We start from the raw sequence: 26,701 nt of genomic DNA on the forward strand, positions 1-26,701 counted from the left end.
TTGATTGTGGGTAGTGGAGGAAGTGACTGAAAACTGGTGGAGAGTGGAGCAAGCTGCATTGTTCCCTCTTGGACTCCTCCCCCATATACAGCCCAAAAAGTACCAATTTGGGTTGCACTGCTCTGGTAAATACCTGAGGCTCCTCCCCTTATTACATAACAGGAGTGCCAAGACAAAAAAAAATGACCCAAATGAAAGACCAGGTCAAAGCTCTAGGTAAAATACAACTAAGCAACGAAGAGACAGTCAACCTATCAAATGCACAGTTCAAAACACTGGTAATCAGGATGCTCACAAAATTGCTTGCATATGGTTGCAGAATAGAGGAAAAAGTGAAGGCTATGAAAAGTGAAATAAAGGAAAATGTACAGGGAACCAACAGTGAAGGGAAGGAAACTGGATCTGAAATCAATGGTTTGGAGCAGAAGGAAGAAATAAACATTCAACCAGAACAGAATGAAAAAACAAGAATTCAAAAAATGAGGAGAGGCTGAGGAACCTCCTAGAAAGCTTTAAACTTTCCAACATCTTAATCATAGGGGTGCCAGGAGGAGAAGAAGAAGAGGAAGAAATTGAACACTTATTTGAAAAAATAATGAAGGAGAACTTCCCCAATCTGGTGAAAGAAATAGACTTCCAGGAAGTCCAGCAAGCTCAGAGAGTCCCAAAGAAGTTGGACCCAAGGAAGCACACACCAAGGCACATCATAATTACATTATCCAAGATTAAAGATAAGGAGAGAATCTTAAAAGCAGCAAGAGAAAAGAAGACAGCTACCTACAAAGGAGTTCTCATAAGACTATCAGCTGATGTCTCAAAAGAAACTTTGCAAGCAAGAAGGGGCTGGAAAGAAGTATTCCAAGTCATGAAAGGCAAGGGCTTACATCCAAGATTACTCTATCCAGCAAAGCTATCATTTAGAATGGAAGGACAGATAAAGTGCTTCCCAGATAAGGTCAGTTTAAAGGAGTTCATCATCACCAAGCCCTTATTATATGAAATGTTAAAGGGACTTACCTAAGAAAAAGAAGATCAAAATTGTGAACTGTAAAATGACAACAAACTCACAAATATCAATAACTGAACCTTAAAAAAAGCAAAAACAAACTAAGCAAACAACTAGAACAGGAACAGAATTATAGAAAGAGATCACATGGAAGGTTATCATCTGGGAGGGGTGGGCAATGGGGGAAAAGGCACAGGGAATAAGCATCATAAATGGTAGGTACAAAATAGACAGGAGGAGGTTAAGAAGAATATAGGAAATAGAGAAGCCAAACTTATATGTATGACCTATGGACATGAACTAAGGGGGGGAGGGATGCAGGTGGGTGGGGGTGTGCAGGGCAGAGGGGAATAAAGAGGAGAAAATGGGACAACTGTAATAGCATAATTTATAAAATATATTTTTTAAAAATAGTAATAAAAATAAAAATAAAAAGCTCACACTCTTGAAAGACAGGATAACATGATGTTTAAGAGGATAGGATCTAGGGCCAAAGTGCCAAGACTCCTTCCCCTGCCTCCATTTTCTCATCTGTCAAGAGTGGATAATAATAGTGCCAACTCGTAGGGTTTTTGTGAATTTTGAAAGAGTTAATAAGTAGATGGAACTTGACACATAATTGGAGCTGATAAGAGCTAATGCTCTGGTTGATTTATATCGTGCCTCTCTGAGACAGAAAAATGAAAATAAGCACCTTAATGTTTCAGAGTTGAACATTATAAATGTAAGACTGACCAGGAAACAAAAAGATGGACTGGTGTTCTTTAGGGTGAAAAGAAATGGGGCTTGACTAGAGAGAACACCTAGACTCCAAAGCTAATTTACAGCACATCTTTGTAGTGTGATATTTCCAGTGTCTGAGAAATCCTTATCCCTTCTGAAAACTTGGAGAGGAGGAGTCAGGGAGAAAAGCTGAAATCAGTCACTCAAGATTTAGAAAATCTACCTTCCTACAATCATTATATGCAACTGAAATATTCCACACATAAATTATACATTCATTTCAGGTAAAAACATTTTAAAAATCACTTAACATCTCCCTAAATAATTAATAAACAAAGATTGCAATGCATGAAAATGTCTCATTATTAAAGATAATTGTATGTCATCAGCTTTTTAAGATTTAAACAAAGTTTTGTTTTCAAGTAATAAAGTATAGCAGCTTGTTCTAACAAATCAAAAGACTATGTAGGGTGTTTTGGATTACATCTGAGTGATTTTCAATTTTTGTTTAAAATCTGGCTCATTTAATGGAGAGGTAAAAGCATTCTTTAAGGGGTAAAATAATTAAATGCATTTCTTACTCAAATGTTCTGGCATGCCGAACTTACAATATCCTAAACACATGTCCTATCACGCTGCTTTGTATAAGGATTGCATTGTTGTTGTTGTTTTTAATATACAGCTTTTTATATTTGGGAACTGCCTTTAGGGCACCTACTTTAGAGAAGTCACAAGTGGTACTCATGTTTTCCTGGAAGCATATGCCATATAGAAAGGCTTCTTAATTCTGGTCTTGATGAATATGATAACAATAAATACTATATTGTCTAATAACATAAATATAGTGTCTAATTCCAGTCTATACCACTAAGTGAGAAGGCAGCACATTTGGATAAAGTTCCAAAAATTTCACCATTTGTATTATAAAGAAATATTAAGAAACCATGTGTTGTTCACCCTGGATGAGAAACTATACTGAATGGTGTCTTGTGACTCAAGATTCCTAAAGAGTGGGTGTTTAACACAGACAGCTCTTGTAACTGTCTTTGCTAAAGACAATTCTGGCTCCATATTTCTCTCAATCTAAACCTACTCCTAGGATGAGATCATCCCTTGTCTACTACTGTGATGTGATGTCTTCTCCTAAGCCCAGATCTTTCTATACACATATGATTGTCTTTCGGTAGATATCTCAAAGTTTCTGAAGGAAAAAAACATCAAAATATAAGTCATCATATCTCACCCTTTCCACATTCCCCCCAATACACACAAACACATTCCTACATACCACCATTACCCCATATCCACCATTTATTTGGTAAATGGTATCTACCCAACCCAGAGAGATGTCTGGGGCACCTCTAATCTCTCTATACTACCATATCAGTTCATCATCCACTTTTACTGATATAACTTCCTTTCTATCTAAGGAACCCATTTTTTCTTTTTGACATTTTCTCTGTCTCCCATGTCACCACAGTAGTTTCAACCATCATTTCTTAGCTGTATTGCTGCAAGGATCTCCTAACTGGTTTCCTCTCCATACTTACATCTGATTAAAGTGTAACTCCAAAATGAAAGTCAAACCATATACCTCCCCTGCCTGGAGTAATTCAGTGAATGCCAAGAGCTCTCTAAAATACCTCACACTAATCAGTAGCACTGCCTATAGTCTGGGTCTATGGAAGTGCTTTCTCAACTCCAAATCTGTTTCCTTTTTACTTCATACTTTCCCCACTCTGAACATATGTTTTTTCTTTACCTAAACAGTTTCTACTTATCCTGAATGCCCAAATCAGATCCTTTTTCAGAAAACCTTATAGATTTCTCTTTTTGTTACCCCATTCAATAATCAAAACTAGATGCCCCACCTTTAGGCTCCAACAGCATAACTATTACTCATAGTGCATTTATATTTAATTGTCTGTTAATTTACTTCTCCTATTCAATCTTCAGGTCAGGCATTATTTGCCATTGAATCCAGAATGCTTAACACAGTGCTGGCACCCTTGAATTGTTGAATAAAATAGAATGAATCAAAGACATTGGTCTTAAGATTCAAAACCTGTAGGAAAATGCTTGGGAATGTTTTTGGGTGTGCCAACAGTGAAAAGTTATCAAGTAAATAAACAAATACTAAAAATAAATAAAATAAATAAGCAAACACTAAAATATAAATATTTTATAATTAAATTGTATTTTTATGTTGGCAACAGGTTCTAAGTTCAGCTTCCCCCAAAACAGACTCTGGGATAGATATCTGTGTGCAGGAAGTTTATTGGGGAGTTATCTCAGAAACAAAGCCTGTAAAGGAGTGAAAAGAGCAGAACTGAATAGAGTTTAACTACAACGAGTTCCAGCAAAGACCTTAGCTAGGACCTCTGAACCTGGGATAGATAGCCCTTTAGAATTGGCCCCATCAAGGCATTGGGGCTGGCATGTTTGTGTTCCTGCATCAACCAGTCATGAAATGGCCCTGAGGGAGGGGCCATGGCTTTCGTGAGGCAGTTACTTTCAGCAGAGGTCAAATTCCATAGAAGAAATTAGTTTTGAATTATCAGTAGTCAATACTTCAAGCAACTGAGGGAATAAATGCTTCATTTCTCAAGGAGATAGCTAGGTGGTAGAGACGTCCCAAAATACTCAGACTCCTAAAAACATTACTAATGTGGAGGGCCGCTGAATTTCCATAAGCCTTATCTCCTACCTCTGGGTCAAACATGCTTTACAAAGTCTTGCCAGTTACTCCACACCCATATGATAAAGATGTGTCATCAAATAATAGACCAACCTGATATTCAGCAGAATATCCAGACAGTCCAGGTCCTGGAGAAGGCAAAACAGAGAGCATAGCCCTGGGGCAAGACATAAATTTTTACAGTTGAACACAAAGAACTTCTGTTCCTCTTCCCTGATAAGGATGGAAAAGAATGTGTTTGCCAGATCAATGGCTGCAAATCCTGTACTTAGAGCTTGACTGAGTTTCTGGGAGTCCTCTGTCATTCACCATGATTTATCTGGGTTTTGTAAGGGCCAGACTTATATCCATCATCATCCACTTTGCTGTCAAAGTCCAGTTCTGTAACAGTTTAGTCAGCCTTGGCAACAGAAAAAATAGTTACTCCTGGGCTTCTCAGAGATCACAGTGCTCACTAGTGATTTCATTATCACTTTGGAAAATGGAGCATCCTCTAGGGTCTTCCTACACAATACAGCCATCTGGTTTGGTTTCCAGCCTATGCATATATATGTAATCTAGCAAGCCAACTTCCCTGAGATTTTTATTCCTTCATACACTGAACACCACAGCAATTCTGGCATTTCTATTTTTCATTCTGCAGACCATCATTTGTCCCAAGCTTCCAAAAGCCATTCTAGCAATATGTTAACATCATCTCCCAAAGTCATTATGAGGGTATTAAATTCTTTATCACAGGAGAGTCCTTCCATGTCATTAAACCTTCTCTTATTCAACTTCATGTTCCAGCCACTTTGATTCAGCATTTTCTGGCCAGTTCCACATATTCTCTCCTAGTTCCTGTCAGTACATACTAGGGTTTACAATTTTTTAGGCTTCCTTCTATAGCATACCTAGCACTTCCTTAAACATGTCATATTGGGGACTGACCCTAGATATTGGTCTGATAACCTGGAGATTGGTTGAGAAAAGAAACTAAATTGTAATTCAGTTGCAACAGAGGCCTCAGCAAATCCTACTGGAAGCTCTGTCATTGAGATAGTCCTTCATAGATGTTCCCCATCAAGGCAAGGAGCTGTGGCTTTGTATTGTCTATATTAATAGTCACTGGATCTGAGATAGCCCCAGTGAGGCAAGTATGACCATAGAAGGGGCAACTCCCTTCAACAGAAGTCAAGTCCAGTAGAGGGGCTTAGCAGTGAGTCCTTAGCAGACAACACTCCCACTGCTGTCTCAGTTCTGAACAGGGGAGCTGAGTGGCACATCAGAGCATTCATTCTAGGAAGTAGGCCAATGGCTTAAAATCAACGGGACAAACCTTAAAAATTCTGCCATTACCCTTTTCTCAGCATATGTGAGTGGATAAACAGCTCTGGTACATTGGCCATCATTTCATGAGGTCAGCACTCTTAGGATGGTAAATTAATGGGTTGTAGGATTTGTTCATCATGTATAGTTTTATGACATCATAAGAAGAGGAACATTAGGGGGGAAATAATGGAGTTGAAGGGTAGCCTAAGTATTAGAGTTCTCTGATTCCAGAAGGCGAGGCTCTAAAAATTTCTAGTGTCTGAGAAATTTCTGAAAAAAGAGTAAGATCAAATTCTAAAAACTCTTTTTGTGACTTGGACTTAAACTTTTTATTTCTTTGGTAAGAGTGTTATTGTTTTGCATACTAAACAAGAAGCCTCTCCTATATTCACAGCTCCTAGTGATTTTAAAATGTAATGCTGTACAGGTCAGCATTCAAAATTAAACACAAAACAAAACAATGTGCAATAGCAGCCAAGCCAATGGCCAAGGCTGCTTATGCAGATCTCTAACTCCCCTTCCAGCTACTTAATGGACAACTTCTCAGAAAGTACATATCAACTTTCTTCTCATCTTATTATCTATTAAGACTAAAGACAGACTTTAGAAAGTTTCAAGCTCATTTGAGTTTCTAACATCTATATTATTCATAAAAATATATTTAGAGGCTTGTTAACACAAGAACAAATTTAATACAAGATAGTATAAAATGTTAAATAAAATAATGTAATGCAGTTTAAACAGCTCATTTTACTTATAAAATATTTTCCAAAGATTTTACCTGCTTTGAACCCTTCCAGAGCCCTGTTAGGTATGCAGGAATTACATTACACACACTTCTATCTGAAACTGAAGCAGATATTAACTTATTTTTTCAAAACATACACAATAAGAAAGCTTTCCAAGGCCTGATCATGGTCTTTTTGCCTCAGAGTCAGTGTTATTTAACTGTACCATGTAGTCATCTATAAACATGGTGCATAGTTGACCTTCAAAAAAAAAATAGCTTGTGTTTATGTACCTAGAAACACATTTCCCAACAGACAGTCTAAAAAACAAATTAATTTGAGTTGGGGTTTGAACTGTTCACGAATGCAAAATACAGCCACAGATCAGAATTTCTCTCCTGAGGAGGATCCCTCTCTTATTTCCATTCTTGAAGCAAGCACTGTGGGAAACTTGGAAAGAGCTGGTCAAGCTAATTTAAAGTTATCTGAGTGGGGACATTTCCTGTTATGCTGAAGCAAGAAATACCTAAGTTCAGCCCTGGCTGGCGTAGCTCAGTGGATTGAGTGCGGGCTGCAAACCAAAGTGTCGCAGGTTCGATTCCCAGTCAGAGTACATGCCTGGGTTGCAGGCCATGACCCCCAGCAACCGCACAGTGATGTTTCTCTCTCTCTATCTCCCTCTCTTCCCCCTCTAAAAATAAATAAATAAAATCTTAAAAAAAAAGAAATACCTAAATTCCAAATTTTCTGTGTTAGACTTTATTGAAACATAGGGTTGCACAAGGTTTTAAAGGATTAATACTTTTAAAGTTAGAGCAATTTCCATTTTTTGAAAGGAAGGTAATTTCCTATCTTTTTATCTTGAAGAAATATTCTTCATAATAATGATTACCCTGGCCAGAGAATATTTTCTTTAGACAAAAAAGGGACTAGAGCAGCACATCTGTGAACTTATCCCTACCCCACAATCCATGACTATGTTGACTTCAAAGCAGAGAAGCCCGAATGAAAATTAAACACAACACACTAATAATACTTCTTAATAATAGCACCTAACAATTATACAACGCTTTGCACTTTCAAAGCATTTTACAATCATTAATTAGTTTCTCCACACAACATCCCTATGACTTATGCCAGTATTATTATCCCCATTTTAAAGATGAGGAAGCTGAGATCCAAAGTGATTAAGTGCCTTGCCCAAGATAATTAGTGAATCAGTAGTAGGATCTTTTACCTGAGTTCATAACGCTGTGCCTCATTTTCAAAACCAGCAGAGAGTGTGGAAATCCTTGAAGCCCACAAAGCATCTACTTGGATTACAAACCTATTGTTATTCCGACTCATGAATGGTACCCTCCTTTTTCATTGATTTCTATAGAACAAATGTAAGAAAGTAAGAATTTTCCCTTTATAAATCTAAGTACCTAGTAAACTCATTTAAATCAAAGAAAAAGAAAAAGAAAATCCAACACATTAAGAACATTATGTGGCCTCCAACATCACTGCCATTATATCATTATATTTGTAATGGATCACTAAGTGATGTTTGTTTTCAGCAGAAAAGAAGTTGAGAACCCAGCCTTGCTCTGAAGCTATAAATAAATAGTCTACTTGCTCCCAAACAACCACCCACTAACACCAGCACAATTACTAGTCAAAAATTACCAAGGTACCTAGGTGTTTTTTTTCTCCTTGTGATAGATAGGTAGTAAAAAACTGCCCTGAGATCTTTAATTTTGAGCATATGTAAATCTACATGAGCAAAAGAAAACTATTCTTTGACTTTTGAAAATTTATTCTATTATGTTCCCCATCTGAATCAGAATAGGCCAGGTTATGTTGTAGTAACAAACAACTCTCAAATCTCAATGATATCTAAATCAAATATATTATTTCTTGCTCATCTTGCCCATCTTATGGGCAAGCAGTGGGTAGGGGCTCTGCTCCATTGTGTCTTCACTCGGAGACCTAGACTGAGCATCTGGGTTATTCTGACAAAAGAAAAGAATAGTACGGATTGCGCACAACTACATCTTGAAGTTTTAACATGGAAGTGACACATCATCCTCACTCATGCTTCACTGGTCAAAGCAAATTACATAATCATGGCTAATTCAAGTGGGTGGAGAAGCACAGTACCACGTATGCAAAAGAGGAAAACCACAAAATATAGAAATCACAATAATGTCTATCATGAAATATTTAGCTCATTCCTCCTCCAAGGTGCCTAGGTAATTTTTTTTCTTCCTATGATAGATAGATACATAGTAAAAATTAGCTTCCTCCTCAAAGTTAAAAAAAAAAAAAAGCCAGGTCTAGGTTCCTTTGGTCACAGAATGTGGGAAGAGCCCAATCATAATTTGCTATCTTCTTTCCACTCTCATGGCAACTAGCATGTTTCAAAGGGCGAAGGCTCTTTTGACCTACATCCCTGAGTAAGGATGAGGTGTGAAGACTGTGGAACTATTGCATGAATGAGAAATAACCTTTTATGTTATTGGTTTAAGTCCTAAGATTCTGTGATTATTTGTTATTGCAAGTTAACATGGCCAGTCCTGACTAGAACATCTCTTAGAAGACAACATTAATTGATGACAGCCACATTTTCATCACTAAAATCCGTTTAAAAGCTTCATAAGCAGCAAACTCCAATGGAATGGAAAATAAATTCAAACTGTCCCTAATATCCATTATGTCTAGTTCTCTCCACACTCCCATCTTGTCTAGTCTTTCCTTTCCTCTCCTCCCCTCCCTCACTCTCTTCCTCCCTCCCTCTCTCCCTCCCTCCCTCCTTCCTTTCCTTCCTTCCCTCCTTACTTCCTCCTGTTTTAAGTACTGAAAACCTTCTAAAAACAGCTTGGTTAGAGTGAGCCTTTGGAATCAGAGATGTCTCTGAAGCCATGGAATCATTTTAACAAGCAATTCATGAATAAAGGACTGAGAGACCCAAGAATAAAGGTATTGCTCCTGAGACAAAATACTTTCACAGTACTTGTTATCTAAAAACGTACCTTACAACTTTCTGCAGAATTGAGCAAATAAAATAGTGGTATCTTTACATAGTAATTTGCATTTTTTTTCCAGCCAACCCCTTGGATCCTGGGTTTTTCTTAGTATAATAATTACTAAAAAGATGAAACATTTATCACTTCCCTGTGGCATATCTGGCACTTTAAATATATATACTATCTTATTTAATCTTTATATAACAAATAAGCATTTTCATCTAATTTATAGATGAGAAAAATAAGATTAGAAGAGTTTGAATAATTTTGCCAGGACAGGCAGCTAATGGGTTGAGCCAGGCTGAGGACAGGTTGAGCCAGTTTCAACACAGCATTTGAGTGGCCTTAAACCCGTAATATTTCTTGTGCACCTCACTGCCTCATTTTCAAGTGCTAGGTTATATGACTGTGTTCACACTGGTTGCAGGATTTTAGCAAGGCTTCTGTTAAATTTTTGTGCTTGCAGAAATCTGAAGTGTAATATGGAATGTGAGAAAAGAAAGATGCAAAGGTGCAAGTCTTCAGATTCTGCGTTGTTTAAGAGGCACTTGGCAAATGCCAGACTTGCCTCATGGGAGTTATACCAATGTAACAGCTAACAGATATTGAATGCTAACAATATACTAGGTATTATTTTAAGTCCTTTACATGATTTAACTCATTCTGCCCTCACAAAAATCTTACATGTTATCTATGTTACAGGAAAATGAAGGCATAGTGAATGAAGAAAGCAATTTGGTGAAGGGCACACAGCAGAAATTTGAACATAGTCAGTCTAGCTTCAGAATTTATGTACTTGACCATTTTAATATACTGACTCTCAAAAAACAAAACAAGCAAAGTTAGGTGAAGCAATGTTGCCTTATAAATTGCTGTTATAAATTTCCTTTTTCCTTTGGCTCTGCTCCTTAATTTATCCACAGGCCCTTCAAGTATCACGCCCTGTTTTAGGTACTCTGGATACACTTGAGAAGAGAACAGCTATGGGGACTGGGACAGAGCATGTACTGCAGACCCCTTCCAGTGACCTTGGTTATATCATTCAACTCTGATTGTTAGTTGCCTTATCACTTTAGTCAGGATGACCTTCTTCTTTGCATAAAATAAGGGAAAACTGAAGAAACTTGCCTTTATGGCTCCCTTAAGCTCCAACATTATAAAGCCCAGCTAGGTACAGTTCATCACCTGCACAAGTACAAAGCACCCCCCACTCCCCCTCATGATTTGGAGTCATTTGGAGAAGGCTCTCTCTAACATCATCCAAAAGTTCAGTAATAGGCAAAATTCAAATTCAGCAGAGTTCCATAGCATCTTGACTCTGCTACTGGGCAAAGAAAGTAGATTTTATTTAATTTATGAGGCATAAAAATAGATGAGAGGAGTACTTGTGTGAGCTAGTTCTTTAAAAGAATAGTTATTTATTATCCTTTAATGTGACTTCTAATGTAAGCACTAATAAGCATCTTTAAAGGAACTAAATGAGTCTTGTTTATGCTTTCTTGGTCTTTAGATTTAAAGAACAATTCTTGCAGCAAAAACACAGAAGTGTGGCACACATCTATCTTGCTAACAAATAGAGAGTGGTTTTTCCATAGATCAGGTACAGAATCATATTCCCCACTCAGCCAACAGAATTTGTTTTAAGGACACAGAGAAGGGTAAAGTCTCAAATATAAGCTCATTGCTGATACTGGAGGTGGGTGAGTGATAAAACTATTGCAGTGAGTCATTATTCCAAGAGGACTCTTGTAAACATTAACCAACAAAGGAGGAAGATTGGCTACTTGGAAACACATACTAATGACCTAGAATGAAATATAAATCATTTCAAAGAACTACATGGAATCTGCAAGTTAAAAGAGATGAGAGAGAGAGGAAAACAAGCAAGAAGAGTGAGGTGCCAACCAAACCATGGCTGAGTTCTAATCACAGCCAGGGGAGTGCTCAGACTGGCACTGTCAAACAAGGCAGTTCACATACAGGACTGTATGATATAAGACTAGAACTTCCCAAGAAGCTTGATTTATCTTCCTTTGAGAAATATTTGGAGGCTATAACCAGATAAACACTAAATTGAAATTTCTTTGCAAAGCAATAAAATAGATACTGTCAAGTATGTATACCTCAATTATTTTCTTCAAGGTTTTGGAATGGAAAGAAAGAGTTCTTGACTTCACAACCTGACTGGTTGGGAACTAATGATATCACAGCACATTTCATTTTGAAATAGGACTCATTTATACTCTTCTTAAATGAAACACCATAGACATTAAGATAAAGTAGGAAAAGTTCTTTCATTATGACAAATTACAGGATGATTAGTTCATCAATTTTATTTCTGTGAGAGAGAGGAGAAAAATAAATTATAACAATATTAAGGCACACTAAGTCCCACAGCTGACTCCCTATGAGGCAGTGTTTAGACCATTCTAGGACCTTCTTCCAAGATTAAGAAGCTACAAGTATGACTTACATTTCCATTCTGCCCAAATCCTAAAAATGCTGGCCCTCAAATTAAATCACTGAGAGTGACATTAAACATAATTTTCAGAGACTCAGAAGCCCTCTTGCTCAAAATAATACCATTCACTGAAATTCTTTTAAAAAGTCTTAGAGCCCTGGCTGCTGTGACTCAGTTGGTTGGAGTGTTGTCCCATAACCAAAAGGTTGTGGGTTCGATCCCCGGTCTGGGCACATACAGACGGCAAACTCATTGATGCTTCTCTCTTGCATCATGTTTTTTTATCTCTCCCTTCCTCTTTCTAAAAGCAATTGAAAAAAAAAAGTCCTCAGTGAAGATAAAAAAACAAAAGAACTTAGAGTTTCATCCTACAACTAGAGATACTTCAGGAGTAAATAACAGGTCATTGAAGAAACCAACACTGTGGTATAAATGACCAGTTTTGCCAGAAAAGAGGGAAGATGGAGCAGGAGAAATACTCTGAGGGCATAAAAGAGATGGCTAGAAAGTGAGAGCAACATTGGTTATTTCAATATTTTACTTAGTACCATCCAGGACAGTGTTCCAACAGGACTGGGCTCAGACTCCTAAGGCACTGTCCTTGATTACCAGGAAAAAATGATCTGAGGTTGTCAGGAAAGCCCCAAAGAGTAATACAAGACAGAGGATTCAAATCAGCCCAACTGTCTACTGTCATGCACTCCCAATGCCTCTATGCAAGACCCTTCGTCACATCTGTCTCCTCCCTTTCTAAGCTGGGCCTTCTTCTCCATCACTATGCCTTTTGTCACTCTAGCTGTCTCCTACCTACTGACCACCCATATGACACACAATAAAAATTTAGTCAACTCTCAAACTTGTCCATTCCACATCTACAATGCACCTCAGATCCACCCAATTCTTCGCAGTTCTCTGCCTTCCTGACTATCTAGGTGTTTCCTCCTTATGTGGAGGTCTTGGTGGAGAGTTGCATTAGCTTGCTCCCCAACCTGCCTAATTTCAAAGGTTGACCCTTCCTATTCTCCAAATTGCTACCAGGTTAACCTTTATAAAGCAAATTGGTACATTTTTCTCCCCACTGCCTAAATGGCAACCAAATTAAGCCTAAACTGTGTATCTTTGCCTGCTAGATTCACAAGCTTCTGAACAAATCTAACTTCATATTTCTCCTCACTTACCTCTATTTTTCCCTTTACCTGGAAACTCTGCACCTCATCTCAGCCTCTTGAAATCTTAACCATTTTTAAACATCAAATTGCAATGGCATCCACTTCAGAAAGCAGTTGCCAATTCACCACTGGCTCTTCATCTCCACCTAAATAAGTGTGACCTCTTCTTTTTTGTTGTTGTTAATCTCTTTTGCCTGAAAGTGGCAGAAATTGCGATACTCCACAAAAAAATCCCCCTTCAGGAAAGAAGAATGTATTCCCCTATTAGCTAGGAGAGCTACCAGAAGACATTCTGAGCTGTCAGCTCTATTTGGGGATCACTTCAGCATCTTTCAGTTCTATTTGGGGATGGCTTCAGCATCCTCCAGCAGCTGCATCCAAGTACTGATCAACAAAGAGAAAGAAAAACCTGACCCCCTTTCAGCCCACCTTGGGACAACTCTGAAGAGCTGCCAGCCCCTAAGCTCCTTGTGGGGTTGACTTGTTGAGAATACATAACAATTTAACTACTTCTCCTGCCCAATCATGCTTCTCTGTGCCACTCTCTCCACTCCACTACACAGAGGTTTTGACCGTATAGAGCACTCCCTAACAAACATGCCACATGCTCCATCTAGGTTTTCAAAATTGCAACATCACACTTAAACACGGTTAATTTCCTTTCACTAAAGTCCTGTCTGTATTTTTCATGCTCACACACTAGATTATAAAATCCTCAGAGTATGGTGTGCATTTTCAAATCCTACAATATATGTCTGCAGTGTTTAGCACAGTACATCAAGACTCAAAACTATATAGCATGTGTAAATGAATATATGAGGGAAAGAATAATTAATGCTTAAAATTAGCATCTCTGCAGTATCACAAGGTCTTTACACACCTAAAGGACCATCAACATATTTTCCTTAGTTGATAAGTATTTAATGAGTATTAGTTACAAATAAGTCATTGAGCTGGTGGATCTCAGGGAGAATGTACAAAAAGAAGTAATACCACAGCCTGCCCTCAGAAAGTTATATTAGTCAACAAGATAATTATGGCCTACACTTATGCCAGTGGTTCCCAAGTTTGGCTGCTCATTAGGATCACTTGAGTTTTATGACCCCCTCCCCACTGCCACTACTGAGTCCAATCCCCAAAGAGCAGGATTTAATGAGTCAGGTGTGCTGCCTGGGGCATCAAGTTCCCCAGGTGATTCTAATGTGTCACCAAAGTTGAGAACCACTGAATTATAAAGAGTTGATAAGTATGTGTCTAAGTGCTTAGCCTAAATTAACTAATTTAATCATCATAACACATTAATAGGGAAGTTATTATAATTATCATCAATTTATAGGAAAAGAAGTTAAGGCACAAAAGAAGGAAGCAATATGCCCAAGGTCACATAGTTGGTTAGATGTGGAGTAAGAATTCAAACCTCCAAACTCAGGCTTGTTCTGAATATGTGGCTCTTTTCCACTACAAGCCTGCTGCCCCACTTGCAGGGACAGAGTGAAATGTAAACTAATTTGTGTTTGTATAGTATTCTACAAATATTTTATCATTTCAAAATTGGGAACCCTTTATAGTGGAAATAACTATCACCACCACCTCTGACATTTGGATTGCACTTTGATCCTAAATGTTAGAGTAAGAAGGGAATCTACTTTATCTATTAAGGGAGGCTAAGAATAATGATGAGTTTACATAGGCAGATGGGGTGATAATAAGTTAGATAAATAAACTCAATATTTGGCTAGCACTTTGCAACTTATGACTAAAAGTGGTGTTTTATAATTGTTCTTCAATATGAATGAAACATTCTTTGTAGTTTCTTAAGACTATTGTTCCACTGAGTTGCATCTAAATAATTTAAAGATACTTCTCTCTTAATATTCAGAAACAAGTAGCAACGAGCAAAACCAGAAGAAGGAAAGCCATGTGAACCAGAGGAAAACCTTAGGGCGTCCTTCCTTGTCTCCTTAACACCTGCTCTCTCATTTTCTTATCAGCCTTTCCTCATCTCCATAATTAATAGACTTGCAAAGTTGCAATAGACTTGCAAAGTTGTCAAGTAAATATTAATAATTAGATCCTTAAATTGCTTTATTCCTCTCCATTGCTCTCATCCACACCTGCCAAGTTCTCTTTTTCTCCCTTTCAATCCATTATTTTCTGTTGTACCCCATATACATTAAGAGAAAAGGAAGTATCTCCTGCCCAAAATAAATTAGTCTATCACAGAGAAATAAAAGCCCCCAAGAAGATGCTCATCAGTTTCCACTAGGTTTAGAGCCCATTTTAGGGAAGGCATGTGGACCAAAACTTACTCTCATGGCTCTATGTGTGTATTTCTCATATACATAGGTGTATCACAAATACATTTCAAATTCTAGAACTAGAGGATGATAACCAAGTTCAAACCCTTCATGAGGTCAGAATTGACACTTAAACATAAACTTCAGATGTTTAATACAATTTCCACCACAGCACTGCTTTTAATACCGTATTAAAAGTGAAGTTCAGAATTAATATTAGGGAATGATTCCCTAGGTCTCTAATGAGACTTGTAATAAAGCAAATTATTTTTAAGCTCTTTCTCAGGAAGATTTAAAAACTCAAAACCTTTGTAATATAGCACAGAATATTTTAAACTGCCTTGTAAATGCATATAAAAATAAAATACAAAATTTATAATACAATGGGAAATATGTAAAGATATAGCTATGACTTTGGCTAGAGACACAGAGATGTAGGATAGGGCAGATGACTTTTATTTAGTAGTAGCCAATTTTTTTCTCTCTTTGTTATCCAAACCCAAACATTCTCTAGTTTTATACTACTTTTGTAATTTTTATAAAAAATAAAAATATTTTAAAATTTATCATAATCAGAAATATTTTAAGATCTTTGCAGTTTCTGGAATAATTATTTTAGGAGTCTTTATCTCATAGCATATTAAATATATTGAAATAATCCACTCTGCACTAATGCATGCTATAGGTAACTATGTAAAAGGTAAATTGAGCTACAGTTAGGCAACTGAAATGCAATATTATATAATTTTATTTTTATATTTGTGTGTGGTGTGCACATGTGTATGCATAACCCACACATGCCCACCTTGTTCTAGTTTCATATTCCAAAGCCTATAATAATTGGTATGATTCACCTGGTGAGAAATTACAATGCAATATTACATCTACTGCAAAATCCATACATCTAGAATTATCATAAAAGACAGTGATTACAAAGGGAATTAATACCAAAATTTGGGAAGCCATCAGTAATGAGTAGAATGTTCCCTAATTTTGCAAAGTTTATAGAGTTTCAACATTAGACTTCTGTATCTTGTATTTTATGTTATCTAAATAGTGATATCTATATATATTATGGGAACTGAAAGCCTGATTATGTGGCCTACTGCTGAGAATTAACTACTTGATAAATAAAGACTGTGTTAATTGTATTTAACTTGTTTCCTGTTAATGTTTAAACATCTGGCTAGATAATTTGCACCTAAAAATCTCTATAAACAAAACACAGTTCTTAACAGACACAGCCCAGTATTTTTCTTAATGCCAAACTGATTAAAACTGCAAAATCCAAGGCAGGCAAGAATAAAAAGACTAATTCTACTTCCTTTCACATAAAATAATCTCCTACATGTTGCCTTAAAAAAAATGACACTGTTTACATTTTAAATGTTAGATGAATACCTGAATAATCTACTATGTAATTTAAAATCATACATTTTTAAAGGTAGCCAATTTAAAAACAGAGTAAATATTAGATAGGTAAATGAACTAAAGCATGTATTTTGAAAAGCTTAATATTTCAACCATACTGTTATGCCTTCCAATTTTCTGTTTTTTCCAAGGCCAAATTTAAGGTCAGAAAGCTACACAGATTTACTAAGAATAAGAAGGGAGAAGCAAGGCCCTTGGTTCTCATAGATGAGAGTCCTGGGCAGAGACGCCGGAAAGTGAGCCGAGGCCTACAGAGGGCTTACTGCACCCCAGCCCCCAAGCAGGACCCGAGGCAGAGCTTGATCTGAGAGGCTGACTTGCTTTTCCCTTTGAAAACCAGATCCTTGCTTCTAAATTTTTCTTTTTTTTTTTATGAGATGTTATTAGATATAATTAGACAAACTATGGTCCCCCCACATATAATAAACAGGTCATTGCTGATCTCTACACATAATAAAGACCCAAATAGGACAAATGCAATTTGTTAAACAATAAACTTGAACTTTTACCAGGATACAATAATCATAATTATTATTACCAATTCTTATTTACTATGTACTAGACAGTCTTCTAATGTTGTACTTACATTGTTCATTCACTCCTCAAAAGTAAGCATTATTATCATAATTTTATAGATAAAAGAATGTCAATGTAAGAAGCATCCAAACCTGTAAGAATTTTTATAAGTTTATTTGAGCCAAACTGAAGACGATTTGTAGGAAGCAAAATCTCAACGGATTGAGAAAATGTTCCAGGAAATGACAATTTTATGTTATTTTATACATCAGAATCAAAGTGGAATACATAAAGGTTCCATACAATTCACTGGTGATAGATTAGGAAGGTGGGAGAAAGCAAAGTGGGAAAATCTCTGGTTGGACAAAAAATAAAAGGAATAGATAGACACATACTTCTTTTCCAAGGGTGGGTACAGGATAGTTAACAGTAAACAGTTAGTGATAACGGTAACAATGAGGGGATTTGTGGTTTCTGCTCTAGCGCAGTGGTTGTGCCCTGAGGGGTTTGGTGGGAAAAAAGGAAATAACCCTGATATTCCAAAGGTATGTTATCCTAGATGAAAAAAGACAATAGCCTGGCTCAGTTTAGGTAAAGATTAACCTTTGTCAGAGAAGATACCTGCCTACTCCCTGCCATAACTTGCATTTAGTTAGGAAAGTTTAATTACAGGCTATTCTATGTGGCTATTTTGAGTTTAAAAGGCCACCATGCAGGCTTCCCCTGAGCTTGTCAGGTTCAGCAAGTAGCCCCTTTTTCATCCACAGAAATGTAAGTTCAATTGTGGCTGTGAGACTTGTCCAAGATCTTACATTTAATAAGTGGGTTGGGTGGGATGTCAATGTAGGTGATGTGGCACTAAAAATCACATTCTTAACCACCATACCATCTGATGAAAAGTTATGAAGACAAGTATTCCCAGAATGTAAGTTCACAAACAATGCAATTCCACCTAAGCCTTCTGTGAAGCTCCTAAAAAGTACTTTTAAAATATACTTTAAGATAGGTAAGTCTTCACTACAAAATCAACCATACTGTTTTTTGTCTAATGTTCGATTTACAAACCAAGCTAACAGCATCATCTTGCACACCTTAACAAGTACAAAGAATAATAATAATAATAATAATACATTTTTTGCATATTTTACCACCTTCAAAGTGTTTCATCTTAATTAAACTATTATTATTATTACTACTGATGTTTTACATATATTATCTTGCTCTTAGGCAAAAATGAAAACAAAACAAAACAAAAAACCCACCTCAGACTATCCTTGGACTTTACTGGTTAAAATCTGACATTCTGCCTTTTTTGGAATCATTTAAAACAGATAATAGAAATGAAGAAAATGTATGTTTCAACCTAAATACTATACCCACAATAAGTAAACACTGTACTTACTCATGAATAAAAAGACTATTTATTTTCATCATTCAAAGAATAACTACTTATAAATTTATCCCAATACTTTGTCAACCAGAGAATAAACTTATCAGTGGATAAAAAAGAAACCCCAGGTGGAAATGGAAAATTACCAAGAGCTCACCTTTAATAAAAAGTAGAAGAAACTTTAACAGTGGCAAGTATTTTATTCATCAAAAAAAAATGAAATAAAAGATTATATTGCATTTTGTTGGAAAATGAAGTAAAATCCCCCATGGCAACTTTACCGATGTATTAACTTAAAGCTTTTATAGCCAATATAGTACAGAAAGGCACATGTCAGATGGAACTGTATGTCTGTCTCAGAAAATATACTGTTTATAAAAATTATTTTTAAATCCTTTAATGTTGCTTATTATTTAAAGATATCCTACAATTAACCCCTTCCAAAGTAATTATCCATCCTATTAATTTTGTTTATTCGTTGTTGCTCATTTGTGTGCCAAGTAAGAGTTTCTCAATTTAAAGCAGAGAGTACACTTGGATCGGGTTACAGAAAAAGTCTGCTTATTGCTGCTTGAAATTTAAAAGACAAGAGTGTTGTAAGATCCAGCAGTAGACACCAGACTTTAGACTACTTTTAAGAATAAAAGGATAGATGAACAAGATACTTCTTAATCATTCGCTGGAAAGAGATTATGTTCTTGAATATATTTCTTGGTAATTCAATGTGTTAAACACTAATTCTCAGGATTTTTCTCTCCAGTAGGAAAAGTAACTTCATTCTGCTGCTCAGCCCCTGACCCAGACAGCACGTCATCTACATAAGTCAATGATCACACGGCAGATGAAGCACATGGGGACACCTGTTTCTGCATAAATCCATCACTTTTCTGGAACCACAAGTCTGAACATATGATTACTAAGAAGTGGTCATTTTATAATCTCATATAAATAAATATTTTCACAAAGAAAAGAACAATGCCTCTGAGTGTTTGGTATTTCACAATTAAGGTACAATGAAGTTCAGGGAAGAGGATCATGAAAAATTATGTAGAAATGATGCATACTCTAACTTCTCGAGTGACCACAGGGCAAAAAGACACAAGAGGAAAGATATGATGTGACCTTTAAGTACCACGACCATCACCCCCTACACACATAACAAACCAGCTAGTCCCTCAACAAAAATTCTCTATCTCAGCAAATGAAATAATCCTTCCAACTGATCAGGCCCAAACCCAGGAATCATCCTTGATTCATTTCTTTCCTCACCTAAAACATCAATACAACGACTGGCCCTACAACTTCTCTAATATATTTTGAATCCCCCCAATTTCTCTGATTCTAATGTTATGACTCTACTTCAAACTACCAATATCTCTCATGTTTTTCCTTTGCTTTCATTCTTGTCCCTAGAATGGTCTTTTTAAACCTCCATGAGAACATACTAAATCTTCTGCTTAAAAACTTCTAATGGCTGTCCACTGTGATTGTAATGAAAGCAAAGGGCTTTCTGTGGCATGCAGGCCCCACCTAACCCTGAACCTCACCAAGTGCCACTCCTGAAACTCTCTGCTCCTGCCAAAACTGGCCTTTGCACTGTCACTGAACAAACTTACCCATATGTGAAGGTAGACATATTTTCTATCCCCTTTTTCTGGAATACACATCCCTGAGATCTGTCCCTTTCTCAGCTCAAATGTTGCCTGTTTAGAGAAAGTTTCCCTGATCAATTCTATCTATAGTAGCATTCATCTATCCTCCAATCAGTCTGCCCAATTACCGTCTAATTACAGCCCCTTTCACTGTTTGAAATTGTATTATTCATAACTTGGTTACTGATTTATTAATTATTTACATGTTATTACTTATTATTTGCACATGTCAATCCCCATTGCCCCCACCTTCCATAAGGCACGATCTATGAGAGTAGGGATCTTTCTATTCACAATTACTTTCAGCACCCAGTAAAGCCCAGGCATATCATCAGTGATCAATAAATATCAGCAGAATGAGTGAATGAATGAATGAACGAATGAATGAGTGAGTGAATTAGGTGCAAAGTAAATCCAAAAAGACATGTGAGTCTGTAGAATTCCTATCCTCAGCTATTAAGCTATGACAATGCAGTACCTGCTCTACCTGCAGAAACCTCCAGAGCACACAAGAGCTGTCTCACAGCGGCAGTCCTCAATGGGAGATGTGGGAGTGATTTTGCCCCCAGAACATGCATCATAATATGTGGAGAACATTTTCCTTGTCCCAACTTGGAGTTCTACTCCATCTAGAATGTAGAGACCAGGATGCTGCTAACTTTCCACAAAGTGTAGGGTAGCCCTAGAAAATGAAGAAGTATCTGTCCCAAAAATGTCATTGGTGCTGACGAGGGAACTATGCTTTACAGTATACATTTGGGCCTGGCACCTGCCACTGCAGGGCCAACTTACAATATGAAATGCCTTTATTTTTTTAGATTTCCATGTATTCAATAATTAGCAAGAGAGCATTGCTGTGACATTTATGAATGTCAAAGGGGAAATAATGCAGAGCCCTTAGAGTGTGTCAAAGGAGAAAACTGGTATATCACTGGTAGATATTTTTCAGATAATTTTAACAATGACAATTAGAAATAATCCACCTAACTTTCCACCATTAGGAAGAAATCTCTTTCTTTCATCTTCTGCTTCTATTCTTTATTCTCTCTTCTTTCCATAGCCTTTAAGTACAATCTTTCGGTAATCCTTCGAGTTCCTTCACACCCAGAGACAAAACTATGGCATGAATTTATTGATTTACTGTCCACAAAGAGGTACCATTCATAAAGTAGCTCTAAATCTAGGCTCATTTTAGCCTAATTGTCATATAGTATTGACCACAAGGAAAACTATTTCAGTTGAGGACAGAAATCTGTTAAGTGTCCTTAGTAGAAACAAAAACATTAAGAAATTCAGGAAATATGTCTTTGTCTGTAAGACATGATGAGAATAGATGAAAAAGTAGGCAGGTGTAGAGCGTTTACACTGTCATTATCATAAGACCAATGTGAGTACCGAACAGAATTAGAGTTGAGATAAAAATGCCTTCTGGGCCCTCCTCCTCATTACCCTGGTCCTTAGCTACCTCTTTGTGCTAATACATGTTCAACTCTTATTCAAAACAATGGGGCCAGTTGTGTTTATAATTCAGAGTTTCTGGTGTTTAGAAAGGTAATCTAGTGCATATAATACAGAGTATAAACACCCTCAGTGGAATCCTGGGGCAATATCTTGCAATCAAGCACATTTAAATTTTAGTAGCCAAACATATGAATATTCACATCAAGTATGATTATAAATACTTACAAATAATTATAATAGCTTCATATTAAGTTATAAAATTCTTTGGTTCTTTGAACTTTTCAGATCCTGAAAAACACATTTCAGAATTGCAGATAAAGGATTTTAAATCTTTAATAGTACAATGAGGAGAGACATATGCCATGAAATAAATTGCCATTAGCTGCATTTTGGAAGAGAGATGGGGCTAGAGTTAGAGAAAGTGATAGACAGTAAGACAAAAGGTCAAGTCATCAGGGATGAACTTGGGTTAGCATTTCTCTAAGCTACAAAACTTTTTCGATGCTTCAGAGCTTGTTTCCCTCCAATTGACAAGAGTAGGCAATGAAAATAAATTTCAGTTTGTGAATTCCTTGCTACTCTGGCAGTCTCTACAAACAGGAAACTTGGTTGGGAAATGGATACACAGCCTCTGTTGGCTCTGCTTTCTGCCTGGGTCCTTTCCCATGCATTCTGCCAGGGATGCAACACTTTGGCCAGGGAGAAGAAGGTATCAACCAAAATGAAATTTCATTTACCAAAAGATGGCATAAGTCCAGAAGACAATATTAAGAGATGCTATCTCAAAATGCAAACACTATTTTGTATGGAATGCAGCTATGAATGATTTGATTTTTGTGAGTGTGTGTACTTAATCTGTATTTTTCTCACAGTGAACATATATTATTTATATAACAGAGATTTGTTTTGTTTTGATGTGCTTTTAAGTCAATAAACTAGCACTTGATAAATAAAAATTTATAACATCAGAAAATGTAGCTATTCTAATTAACAATTGAAACAATATTAAGTTATGAGAATAAAAGCACAGGAAAAGGGACTCTGACGTTAAAGAAAGCAAAAATCAATATCCAAAGTGACAAAATATTTTTTAATTTAAATATTATGACTTAAGGTAACTTATTATAATTTTATTAGTACAGAAGGAACTATTTGAAATAATAGACCATAGTTACATTCTCTGACATAAACAGTAACAACGTACTGGGCAACTATGACTCTAGTATTGGTCAAAGCACAGAATCACTGCAACTTCTGCTCTTCATGTCCAGGGGTTCTAATTCATAGTGCAAAACAGTGATTTTAATTTCAGTGTAACTAATTAATTTAAATAGTGGTGACAACATACTTGATGTTTATTGTCTTTTCACAAAGTGCCTGGTCTATTGTAAACATAATACATATATTTGCTTTTTTTTAAGTTATAACATTCCATGTTTTAATATTAACAAGAGCATACATGATCATTTCCTGAGTTGACAGTGCAATGTAAAATTTAATCTGTATTGCTAAGACATTTTACAGCATAGAAACATGATCAAAATGACCATTTACTTCATTAAGTCATAAAACACAGGAGCTCATCATGGAACAGTGATACAATTTAAATGGCAAGGAGCTTTATGATTCATAACAAACCAACCTGTACCGGTTTGCTGCCATGACTGACTTTCCTGGCCAAATTCAGTAGAAAAATAAGTTATGGTATAATGTAAAGCACGACAGTTACCATATAATGAAGGAGCATTTGATTTCATTTGAGAAACTGAAGCCTGGAGCCCAGTTAACCTTTCAGTATATAAAAAAGTTGTCTTAAAAAAACCCAAACAACACAAATTTAGATTAAAACAGCTCAGTAAAAGACAATGATGGCTCTTCATCATCCAGTAAAACTATGGATCTCATCTTTGGAAAAGTTAAGATCATGCAGCAACCTTATTTTCTGCTCTGTAGAATGACATTGGTCCACAAATACAGATGAGAACTTTGGATTTGTCTGACTTCTTTTTAAAAATTCAGAAAGAAAGACCTTATGAAATGTATCCCGTTTTGCCATTCCATTCAGAAGTAGGTGCTGAGGAGAGAACAAATTCAACATCAAATTCTTTTATCTTTTATATGGCTAATTTCTCCACAGGCTTTCTCCAAATTATACCATCTTCTGTTTTATTGAAGAACATCAGCTTTGCATTCCTGAGGCTGGGTATATTATTCAAAGCATAATTCAATACTTTAACCATTGGTGTGAAGCCTGTTCCAGCTACCAATAAAAAGAGGTCTTCCAATTCTTAGAACTGGATATTTTATAATTGCCCCTCAGGATTCCTCACGGAAACAAAATCTCCAATCTGAAGATGATCAAGCTATTGTGTCAAGAGTCCAGCAGGATAGATTTGATCAGAAAGTAGATGTAACTTATTGTTGGAAGAGCTGGGTCCTTGAACCTGATAGTAAGGAATCAGATACAGGCTTATATGGCTTCACTATTCAGTTCCTATAATAGTTAGTTTGAGGTAAAACATGTTGTCCAATTGGCACCTGAAGGTAAGTGCTTCATGGCAGCATCAGACAGAAAAACTTCGTATCATGAGTAACATTTTCCTTGAAAATTAACTGGCATTTTCTGTAGTACAAACCTTTATCTTTCTTCAGAATAAGTGAATTGTGATTCTCCAGAGGATAGACAAGACAATTCCCACGAAGTACTCTCCTTTTTCTTTAGGATAATCTCTATCTTTCCCACATTCTCAACAACCCACACAGAAAAATCTTGAATCTCATGGCTTAGTCCCAAATATGTATAAGATATAAATAATCCTTGATAATTGTTTCTGCTCTAAAGGTGTCAAACTGATGATCAGCTATTACTGATAGTCTAAAATTGATATCCTTCTGTTTTAGTATATATGACAATGGGAACTAAAAGAGAGCTGTTTGGAACCAGTCATGGCTTGGAGAAATAGGGCTTTCTTTGGCAAGTGTACCTGTCACTTGGCTCTTAGGAGCATGCCATTTAAGACTTTCTTTTCCTCACGACAGTCTTTAGGAACAGCAGGTTTTAACTGCCATTCTGCCAACCAGGCATTCTCTCAGCATGGATTCATAGTTGGCCCAACGATGAACCTGATCAAAAAGGTTCATGCCATCTGACCCTGCTGATCTCATTAGTTCATCTTTCTCCACCGGGATGATACTCCATATACGGGCTGCCATTATAAACAGCCATCTTATGCATATCCAACAATCATCTTTTGTGTTGTGTTTTTTAAGTTCTTCTTCAGTTACTTCATTAACCTGCCTTTAATCTGTTTAGGTCCTTCCCACTTTGGCAGTCGATCCAATCCATAAGACTTCTGCCCTGTTTTAGAGGTACCTTCTACGCCCCCTGTCACGTGCTGCTGGAAGCTGTGGGCTTGAAAAGACTGGGAAGGGATGTTCAGCATCCTGGACCTCTGGCTTGAGCTCTGTCCGGGGTCCCGCCGCCAGAGGGCGTCATTCGGCAGGACCACTCTTCCGTTACAACCTCCCGCTGGGGAGAGGCCAAGCCCCCCCATATATTTTCTTTTTTTTAAAGATTTTATTTATTTATTTTTAGAGAGGGAAGGGAGGGAAAAAGAGAAGAGAGAGAGAGACATCAATGTGTGGCTGCTGGGGGTCATGGCCCTGCAACCCAGGCATGTACCCTGACTGGGAATCGAACCTGTGACACTGTTTCGCAGCCCGTGCTCAGTCCACTGAGCTACGCCAGCCAGAGTTTATTTTCCTTAAACAATTTCCCCAAAAGTCCTATAACAAATAAGGCATTATCCTGGCTGGTGTAGCTCAGTGGATTGAGCACGGGCTTGCAAACCAAAGCATCGCAGGTTCGATTCCCAGTCAGGGCACATGCCTGGGTTGCAGGCCACGGCCCCCAGCAACCGCACATGATGTTTCTCTCTTTCGTTTCTCCCTCCCTTCCCTCTCTAAAAATAAATTAAAAATCTTAAAAAAAGAAATAAGGCATTCTTATTTCAATTTTAGACATGAGAAAGCTGAGTCTTGGACGTTGGGTTGCTCATATAATAATGGCAGCATTCAGACACAACTATATATTTTTCTCTTACTTCAAAGCCCATTTTCTAACTATTGTGGTATATTTTACTTTTATGGATTCAGAAAATATACTGACTTAAAATTTACTTGTTTAAATTTAGCAGCATCTCAGTATTATTCTAGGCCATGGTTATAAACAGTAAAAGTACCCAATCTATTTTATAACTCTAAAATTACTTTCATATGTGGTAGCCTTATGAACTGATAAGGACTTATATCCAAAAGTAAAACCAAATAAACGCATATAATTTCTTTATTCTATAATTCTTAGGTAATATGACTAGAAAAACACACATATACACACACATAAATGTAAGATTATAAATAGGAGTATTCTGCATTGCCTACAAGTATTGTTCCTCTTTGTTTTAAGGCATTGAGTAAAAATTCATTTGAAATTATTTTAAAAAATTTATGTATTTTTTTTAAGATTTTGTTTATTTATTTTTAGAGAGTGGAGAAGGGAGGCAGAAAGAGAGGGAGAGAAAATCAATGTATGATTACCTCTCATGGTGCCCCTACTGGGGACCTGGCCCACAACCCAGGCACATGGCTCTGACTTGGGAACCCAGCAGTGACCCTTTGCTTTGCAGGCCGGCACTCAATCCACTGAGCCACACCAGCCAGGGCTAAAAAGAAATTTTAAAAATAACAAATCTGATAGAAGAATCCAGAAGCCACTAAACTTAAACAATGAGTAACATTCCTAAATATAAAGTTATTGGAAAAAAATTACATTACATGAGGCCCTCAGAATA

At 36.8% G+C, this 26,701-nt stretch overlaps 1 protein-coding gene and 1 pseudogene across 1 annotated transcript in view; both read right to left on the reverse strand.

Annotated features, from left to right (window-relative positions):
• Positions 1 to 26,701, reverse strand: part of MACROD2 (mono-ADP ribosylhydrolase 2) — a 2,132,804-nt gene that overhangs the window by 1,463,724 nt on the left and 642,379 nt on the right. The gene's annotated exons all lie outside the window — the stretch shown is intronic.
• Positions 23,594 to 25,359, reverse strand: LOC114506198 (annotated as a pseudogene).

This window comes from Phyllostomus discolor, chromosome 9 (genome assembly GCF_004126475.2).
Source record: "Phyllostomus discolor isolate MPI-MPIP mPhyDis1 chromosome 9, mPhyDis1.pri.v3, whole genome shotgun sequence".
Lineage (NCBI taxonomy): Eukaryota > Metazoa > Chordata > Mammalia > Chiroptera > Phyllostomidae > Phyllostomus > Phyllostomus discolor.